Source organism: Pseudophryne corroboree, chromosome 6, assembly GCF_028390025.1.
Source record: "Pseudophryne corroboree isolate aPseCor3 chromosome 6, aPseCor3.hap2, whole genome shotgun sequence".
Classification (NCBI taxonomy): domain Eukaryota; kingdom Metazoa; phylum Chordata; class Amphibia; order Anura; family Myobatrachidae; genus Pseudophryne; species Pseudophryne corroboree.
Genome location: NC_086449.1, coordinates 756,387,145 through 756,396,044, shown reverse-complemented (window position 1 = coordinate 756,396,044; position 8,900 = coordinate 756,387,145). Strand labels below are relative to the sequence as shown.

General features: G+C 48.9%; 1 long non-coding RNA gene across 5 annotated transcripts in view; it reads left to right on the top strand.

Moving 5' to 3' along the window:
• The first annotated feature begins 4,757 nt into the window (after positions 1-4,757).
• The window catches only part of LOC134933400 (uncharacterized), a 240,755-nt gene continuing 236,612 nt past the window's right edge, over positions 4,758-8,900 (top strand). For 3 of the 5 annotated variants that reach the window (XR_010179692.1, XR_010179693.1, XR_010179695.1), the window contains exon 1: positions 4,768-5,103. This is a non-coding gene — a long non-coding RNA (uncharacterized LOC134933400). Of the gene's footprint in view, positions 5,104-8,900 lie in introns of all 5 variants that reach the window. The other 2 variants (XR_010179694.1, XR_010179691.1) reach the window with 2 other exon arrangements.

Below are 8,900 nucleotides of genomic sequence, written 5' to 3'. Positions count from 1 at the left end.
GTGTGTGCCTCAGTACAGTGTGTGTGCTTGTCAGTGTGAGTGGATGTGTACCATAGGGCTTATTGGGAAACAACCAGTACCTGTATTGCTATATATACCTCACACTCTGTTAGTGACAGAAGTTCCCTGCATGAATACTATATCGCTAGTGGCCTGCAGTTGGTGAGGGCATAGGCAGATTCAGTAGAAGCACCGAACACCACATTCCTTCCCCACCCCTGCCGTTTAGGAGGATAATTATTATTTTTTGTAATTTCTTATACAGCGACAGGTGGCCTGGACTGGGGAGCAGGGTGTCCTATATCCCCCCAGGCCGCTCCGTCTCTAACACTCCGGCATGAGGGTTGGGTGTAGGCTGCAGGAGGGGAGAGTTAGGTTGCAGTGGGGGGGAGGGGGGTTAGGATTAGACTGCAAGAAGGGAGGGTTAGCATACTTTCCCACAAGATGTTGGGATACTGAGCGTCAGGATGCAGCTATCATTCTTCTGACCCTCGACATCCTAGGCGCTATGGTGGCCAATCCCGGGATCGGGATCGGCGGGATCCCGGGATTTAGGCCCCAAAATGGCCGGGATTCAATCCCGGGATTGGAAGCTCCTATCCCGGGGATTGAGGGATCAGCGTTGAGCATCCCCAGGACTCTCAAACGCTGCCCGGCTTCCTGCTTCTGGGTCCCCAGCGCAGCGTGAGAGGTCACGCTGCGCTGTTAGCTGCTGCTGGGAGCCACCAGCATCGTTCACACGGTGTTCCCCTCCCGCCCGCCCCCAGTATATGGTGAGGTATATGTGCGGGGCGGGGCGAGGGGGCGGCCACCTAGGTAAAAGCCAATCCCGGGAATCCCGGGATTGGCCATTTTCCAATCCCGATACCCGGGATTGAAAAAATGGCCCGGGATTGGCTTCCCTACTAGGCGCCGGGATACCTTTTCCAACTCGCTATAGGGTGTGGGGGGGGAGGGTGTGTGTGTGTGAAGTTTTGCCTAGGGTGCCGAAAAACCTTGCACCGGCCCTGCGCACGTCCCTGGTGCAGGGCCCTGTTTAGGGGTGTGGCCAATCTGCTGAGGGGGTGTTGGTTTGACTAACCATTAGAAGGTGCAATGTCTGGGCCCCTTCATAAATATATACAGTAAATTCAGCTGCTGCATGCATGATAATGTACCAGATTAATAACAGATTAATAACAGCAATGCACTGTAGAAAATACACCAAATCCAGTATAAGGTAACATATGTATAATGTGTAATTCAAGTGCACAGTCTAGAACCTGATACTTAGAGCAGGACTTGGGCCCCCAGGTGGTTTCCCCTGTACCCCTGTGGGCCAGTCCAAACCTGATTGGAGGGGTGCATGTGGGAGGGGGAAGAGGAAGGGGGACTGGTTTTGTACACTGTCTTCCCTGCTGCCTACAGAATACTTTATTAATTAGGTTAAACAGAGAACTTTACACAGGTCTGGCAGCTCACGGGTCACATGAGCTTTCCAGTGATTGGCTGCTGGGAAAAATACATCCCTCAACAGCCTCAAGTTGCAAAGAACTTTAGGAGCAAGTGGCATTAATGCCGCAATTTTGGCGGAAGCAGGAAGTGCACTCCAAAGCAGGAACCAATGGCTAGCAACCATCAATGTTCCTGAGCCAATAGAAATACTTTATCCTTAATATAGTGGGTTTTTGATGGTTGGCAACCATTGGATGCTGCTTTCTGAAGCCCATCTGATGGCTAACAGTTGACTTCGGCCGTGGACCCCGCACAGTGGAGTCCACAGCACAACCCATGTGCACATTCACAAAACTCTGGCTGCTTCTGCGCATGCTCTCAGTATAACTATCAATGCTTATACTATCGAGTGGTCTGGATACGTTGGCTACTAGCTAATGCATTGCATAGTTTGATGTCGGGGGCTTCCAATGTTCATCATTACTCCACAGCAGAGCCACAGGGCAGCTTCAGACTGCTATAGTCACTGCTAAAAATGAGTTTGACTAAGTGAGCTCTGTGAATGTCCATCAGGCTGAAACAATAATTCCATTCAGATCTTACTGGTGTTAGGTCCGAACAACAACTGAACCTCTTGACCATGTCTTCATCTTATTGTGCATCGAGTGGTGTGCTAGAAGATTGATGTGTACAATAAAAAGTGTAAAATCTTTATCATATAACAAAAAAACACGTTTGTTATTATAATAATTACTACAAACAAGAGTATATAATAAAATGACAACAACTGAAATCTATTTTCCAAAATATTCAGAAGTAGCCAGTAATATTTTTACACTATAGTTGACCGTCTGCATGCTGGGCAACAGAGTAATCAGTATGAATATGCACTGCCCATGTTTGTTACGTCTGTATTTTAAACAACATATAGTGGATATTTCAAGTTATTTTTAAAATTGTATTAAAGATACAAGATTTTTTTCTGTATCAAAGGATAAGAAAAAACAGTGTTAGCGGCAGTACATTTCTAAGTATAATGCTGGATCCAGTTGGTAAAACGGTAGTTCGTGCTGTTCCTATTAATACATTCCATCAGGGTACTTATGCAGCAGGAGATATTTGTACAGCACACTCTTGTGCATATAAATAGTTTCTTTGTTTCTCACCGCAAATAGAACAGTAAATTAGCGGCCGTATGAAAGCACAATGGTGGTCATTCCGAGTTGTTCGCTCGTTGCCGATTTTCTCTATGCTGCGATTTGTTGCTAAATGCGCATGCACATGGTACGCAGAGCGTATGTGCTAAGTTATTTTACACAAAACTTAGTAGATTTGCTGGTGTTCGTGTGGCGCTTTTCAGTCGCACTGCTGATCGGTGAATGATTGACAGGAAAGGGGCGTTTATGGGTGGTAACTGAGCATTTTCCGGGAGTGTGCTAAAAAACGCAGGCGTGTCAGGGAAAAACGCGGGAGTGTCTGGAGAAACGGGGAAGTGGCTGGCCGAACACAGGGCGTGTTTGTGACGTCAAACCAGGAACTAAACGGACCGAGCTGATCGCAATCTAGGAGTAGGTCTGGAGCTACTCAGAAACTGCAAGAAAATATTTAGTAGCAGTTCTGCTAATCTTTCGTTCGCTATTCTGCTAAGCTAAGATACACTCCCAGAGGGCGGTGGCCTAGCTTTTGCAATGCTGCTAAAAGTAGCTAGCGAGCGAACAACTCGGAATGAGGGCCCATATCTTTGGTAATTCACCATACGAGCCTTTGTAGGATGCTGCGGTTGACCCGGATGGCAGGACGACAGGATTTTAATGTACAGTATGTGTTCACACAGTGCGGCTGTGTTCCATTGAAATCCCGTTGAGACACTGCCAGATCCTGTTCTGTGGCATCTGGCAGAACAGGATCCGTGTGATCACAAAACCCTCCTACCGGCCAAGCGGGTCCCGTTAAGTGGGACCCGCTTGGCCGCTATGTGTGGCCCTAGCCTTATGCTGTAAGTTTTGTGTAACCATTGTTCCAGCTGCTATGCAGTGTAATAAAATGCATACAATTGCTGCTCCACTAAAGTGTTATTACCTAATGCGTTTCATTGCATGTGGTAGTTTCATCAGCAGGATGTATCATTACAGGTGCAAACAGGCTTATATGCATCTTTCTTGTTGTTTGCAACAGTGCATTTTGTGTAGAGATGAGCGAGTTTGGTTCTCTGAGAACCGAACCCTACCGAACATCATGTCCTGAGCCCGGATCCGAGTCCGACTCGGGACTTCCCGCCAGACTCGTAAACCAGAACGATGCAAAACGTCATCATCACGCTGTCAGATTCTCACGGGTTTTGGAATCCATATAAGGAGCCACGCATCGCCGCCATTTTCACGCCAGTCCTGGAGAGAGTAGCGAGAGGTCTCAGTGTCTGTGCGGGAAAGTGGTGTGGCGCGTGGGGTGGCGACCTGCTCTTATGTGTCATTCCAGTGCTGTGTTCTGCTGCATCAGTCCAGTGGTGGTGTCCTGTGCTGCCATAAGTCCAGTGGTGGTGTCCTGTGCTGCTATTGGTCCAGTGCTGCTGCTGTATAAGTCCAGTGCAGTGGTGCTGTGTTGTGCTGCATCAGTCCAGTGGTAGTGTCCTGTGCTACCATAAGTCCAGTGGTGGTGTCCTGTGCTGCCATAAGTCCAGTGCTGCTGCCATATAAGTCCAGGTGTACTGCCGTATAAGTCCAGTCCAGTGGTGCAGCCGTATAAGTTCAGGGGTACTGCCGTATAAGTCCAGGGGTACTGCTGTATAAGTCCAGTCCAGTGGTGCTGCCGTATAAGTTCAAGGGTACTGCCATATAAGTTCAGGGGTACCGCCGTATAAGTCCAGTGGTACTGCCGTACAAGTCCAGTCCACTGGTGCAGCCGTATACATTCAGGGTACTGCCGTATAAGTCCAGTGGTACTGCCATATAAGTCCAGTCCAGTGGTGCAGCCTTATAAGTTCAGGGTACTGCTGTATAAGTCCAGTGGTGATGCCGTATAAGTCCAGTCCAGTGGTGCAGCCGTATAAGTTTAGGGGTGCTGTCATGTAAGTTCAGGGGTACTGCCGTATAAGTCCAGTGGTACTGCCGTATAAGTCCAGTCCAGTGGTGCAGCCGTATAAGTTCAGGGGTATTGCCGTATAAATTCAGTGGTACTACCGTATAAGTCCAGTCCAGTGCTGCAGCCATCAGGGCCGTAACTAGGTGTGTGCGAGAGGGGCCTCGCACACAGCGCAGAGCCCTGGGGAGCGCACCATCACGGCACCTGTGTCCCATACTGTGTCTCGACTCCTCCTACTCCTGGCCTCTACTACGTCCCTGTGCCATGTGTACGAGCTGGAACGGCTCCTGCATTTAGCGCCTCAGCCACGATCCATCCGGTCAATGCAGTGGAGAGAATGGTCTTGCCTCTCCCTCCCATTAATTAGTGCTTCAACTAACCTGTCGTGTCCTGCACTTCAGCTGGGAGTCTGACTAACTGATTAGCAGCAGCGATGGAGATAAGCTTCGGGCTGCGAGTCTGTGAGAGATCATCCACACAGCTCCAGCCTCCTCCGCTGACCTGCACTGACAGCTGAGTGCCTCAGCAGCCTTCGAGCTGCAGATCGCTGGACACGGCTACACAAGCATTGAAAAGCGCAGATCAATACAAGTGAGTCCATATTGTACTGCAGTATTGGTCCCTGGGGAGCTTTATTGTAACAGACACAGTGGACAATAGGACACAGAGGAAGAGAGGTCAGGTAGTGTTATGCTTAATTGCACTTTCTACCAATTTAACCTTTTCAGTGCACTTTATGCTGCTTGAAACATGTAGTCCAAATTTTGATGGTTCTTAACTTTTAAAGGTATTTAAAGTTTAATGAAGTTGCAACATTAATACGTTTTTACTTTTAGCTTCAACTGGGTGAATGACTATATAGCTGCTACATACTACCATAATGTACTGACGTACTGTAAGTCGCTTATCAGCACTGATTTGATTTTGAGACAGCAGATTCTTTTATGCTATGTATTCATTTTGTATGGGTATAGATGGCAGGGCCGTTACTATGTGTGCACAGATGGTGCCTTGCCCATCGCGCATTTTCCCTGCGGGCGCACCATCTGCATCCACCCTGACTGGCCGGCTCTGGATGCGGTAACAGCTGCAGCGCTGTCCGCTGTGTACATTACAGCAGACAGCTCCGCCCCTCTCGTCCAGCTCACTCTGACTGCCGGACAATTTAATAGTAGTTTCACTCATCCAAGAGGGAACCCGCTCCCCCTTCCCTCAGCAATAAGTATCTGCGATCTCCAGACCAGGCGCCCGCCGTGATCCACAGCTCCGCAACAGTGGGGGGCAAGGTGACAAACTGCAAATATATGCCTGTCAGCCTGCAGCAACATGGTCCCCTACCTCCTCCGTGGGCAGGTGGGGCACATTCTCCTCCCTTCGGTGGCGGGGCTCCGCGGCACCTCTAAGGGCTGTAGGCAGTGAGGTGCGGTGACTACCCCAGCCTATAATGCTCTGCTGCCAACAGGGCCCCAGCGGCAGCTAGAATGCGTAAAAAGCAACTGGCACACCCGGCCCTGGCTGTCCCTGGCTTTCTTTGATCTGCCTAACCCAGGCCTCTTCATCATGCAGAGAGGAGCGCGGACACCTACCATGGAAATGTCCTCACATCCTGTAGAAAAGTAAGATAAAACACTGCGTGGCATCATGATCTTAATATGTATAAGAGAGAGGGAGGGAGGAGTGTCATAGCATAATGTATATAGGGGGATTAACATAAAATATATAAAGGGGGTTCCGTGTGCTGCAGCGTAATGTGTAAAAGGCGGCTATACCTGGTGTAATGTGTGACTGGGGCTCTACCTGGTGTAATGTGTGACTGGGGCTCTACCTGGTGTAATGTGTGTAAGTGGCGCTACTGTGCGGTGTAATTTGAATTATGGAGACTACTGTACAGCATAATATGAATTGGTATTATCTTTTGACCACGCCCCTTTCCCATAAAGCCACGTCCCTATATTTTTGATGCGCATATGATGGGGGGGGGGGGCGCCGATGCTGTTTCTTGCACACAGCGCTAAAATGTCTAGTTACGGCACTGGCAGCCATATAAGTTCAGGGCTACTGCCGTATAAGTCCAGTGGCACTGCCGTATCGGTCCAGTCCAGTGATGCAGCCGTATAAGTTCAGGGGTACTGCCGTGTAAGTCCAGGGGTATTGCCATATAAGTCCAGTCCAATAGTGCAGCCGTATAAGTCCAGTCCAGTTATGCAGCTGTATAAGTTCAGGGGTACTGCCGTATAAGTTCAGGGGTACTGCTGTATAAGTCAAGTGGTACTGCCGTATAAGTTGGGTGTAGTATGGTATGCCGGTGGTCGGGCTCCCGGCGACCAGCATACCGGCGCTGGGAGCCCGACCGCCGGCTTACCGACAGTGTGGCGAGCGCAAATGAGCCCCTTGCGGGCTCGCTGTGCTCGCCACGCTGCACGCACGGCTATTTTATTCTCCCTCCAGGGGGGTCGTGGACCCCCACGAGGGAGAATAAGTGTCGGTATGTCAGCTGTCGGGATTCCGGCGTCGGTATACTGTGCGCAGGTATCCGGACAGCCGGCATACTGAAGACCACCCGTATAAGTTCAGGGGTACTGCCGTTTAAGTCCAGTGGTACTGCTGTATAAGTCCAGTCCAGTGGTGCAGCCATATAAGTTCAGGGGTACTGCCGTATAAGTCCACCAATATTGTGCTTGTATTACATCTGGGCAAATTCCAGCACGTCCCATGTTTTGAACATACAATTAATTTGGTGGTGCAGAATTTTTTTAAAAATGACAGGAGCGAGCAGGAGATGCTGTCGGTGGCCCGAAAAATTGCTTGCCACTTTCGACATTCAGCCACTGCGTGACATTCCTAGATGGGCCAGGTTTTTGTGCCGCACACTTGTGTCGCTTAGCAAAGTAAGTCATCCAGCTACCTCATTGCACCTCTTTTTCTTCTTTGCATGATGTGCTGTTAGGGGCCTATTTTTTAAAATCTGCCATCCTGTCTGACACTACAGTGCCACTCCTAGATGGGCAAGGTGTTTGTGCCGCACACTTGTGTCGCTTAGCAAAGTCATCCAATTACCTCAGTGCACCTCTTTTTCTTCTTTGCATGATGTGCTGTTTGGGGCCTAGTTCATACTTGCCGATATTGCTGCCCCCTCTTCCGGGAGGGGGCTGCCTGGTCAGCAAGCAGGGGGGCATGTCCGGTAGTGAGGGGGCATGTCCGGGGCGTGACGGCATGAAACACGTCATTGTGCTCCACCCCCCGCTATCCAGTGCCAAGGAAACAGGTGCTGGAGAGCAGGGGGCGGAGCTATGATGACGCGATTCAGCGCAAATCATGTCATTGGGTCCCCCTTGGACCGCCCACTGGTGCTCCATTGTGGACGGCCAAGTGGGGTTGCGGGAGCCGGCGGCGGATGCGGGACACTTGCCTACCTTTCCGGGGGGCCGGAAACGCCACCCGATTTTTGGGAGCCTCCCGGCCATTGCAGAAGGGTAGGCAAGTATGGCCTAGTTTTTAAAAGTGCCATTCTGTCTGCCACTGCAGTGCCACTCCTAGATGGGCCAGGTGTTTGTGCCGTCCACTTGTGTAGCTAAGCAAAGTCATCCAGCTACCTTGGTGCAACCTTTTGGCCTAAAAACAATATTGTGAGGTGTGAGGTGTTCAGAATAGACTGGAAATGAGTGTAAATTAATGTTATTGAGGTTAATAATACAGTAGGATCAAAAATTACCCCAAAATTCTGTGATTTTAGCTATTTTTGTGTTTTTTAAAAAAATCATCCAGATCCAAAAACCAAAACCCGAAAGGGTGGTTTTGGCAAAACCAATCCAGATCCAAAACACGAGCGAGGATCCAGATCTAAAACCAAAACACAGAACACGGAAAGTGCCCGCCGCACATCTCTAATTTTTATTTAAACTTGACTTTGCTGTGCTTTTATCGTACTTACACATTCCTTCCAACCCTGTTCCCTCTTCCCCCTAGCAGAAGGGGTCGTAAGTGCCAAAACTCTGTAGGTCTCCATGGGGACTGATATGTAAGAACTATTTTTGTGCACGTACACCTTCATAAAGGAAATTTGCAGGGAAAACATATGTTGCACATCGCAAATCATTTCTGGCCAACTGTACATGAGACTGTATTTTTAAATACAGTACAGCCCTCATTTATTCATATAATTACATTTATTCGGGCTTTCACTATAGTCTTCAGAGTACAGAATATAATATTGTGTGCCAGACATGAAGTTTACATAGGCTTGTAACTTGAACTAAACAAAAGTGCATTATTACTAAAAGTTTATTTTAAAAAAAGTGGTCTGTCAGCTGATGCAGAACGGCACCAAAACTGCACTTGGGATAGTCACATACACTACATAATTACTGGTGTGAGATGGTTATCATAAG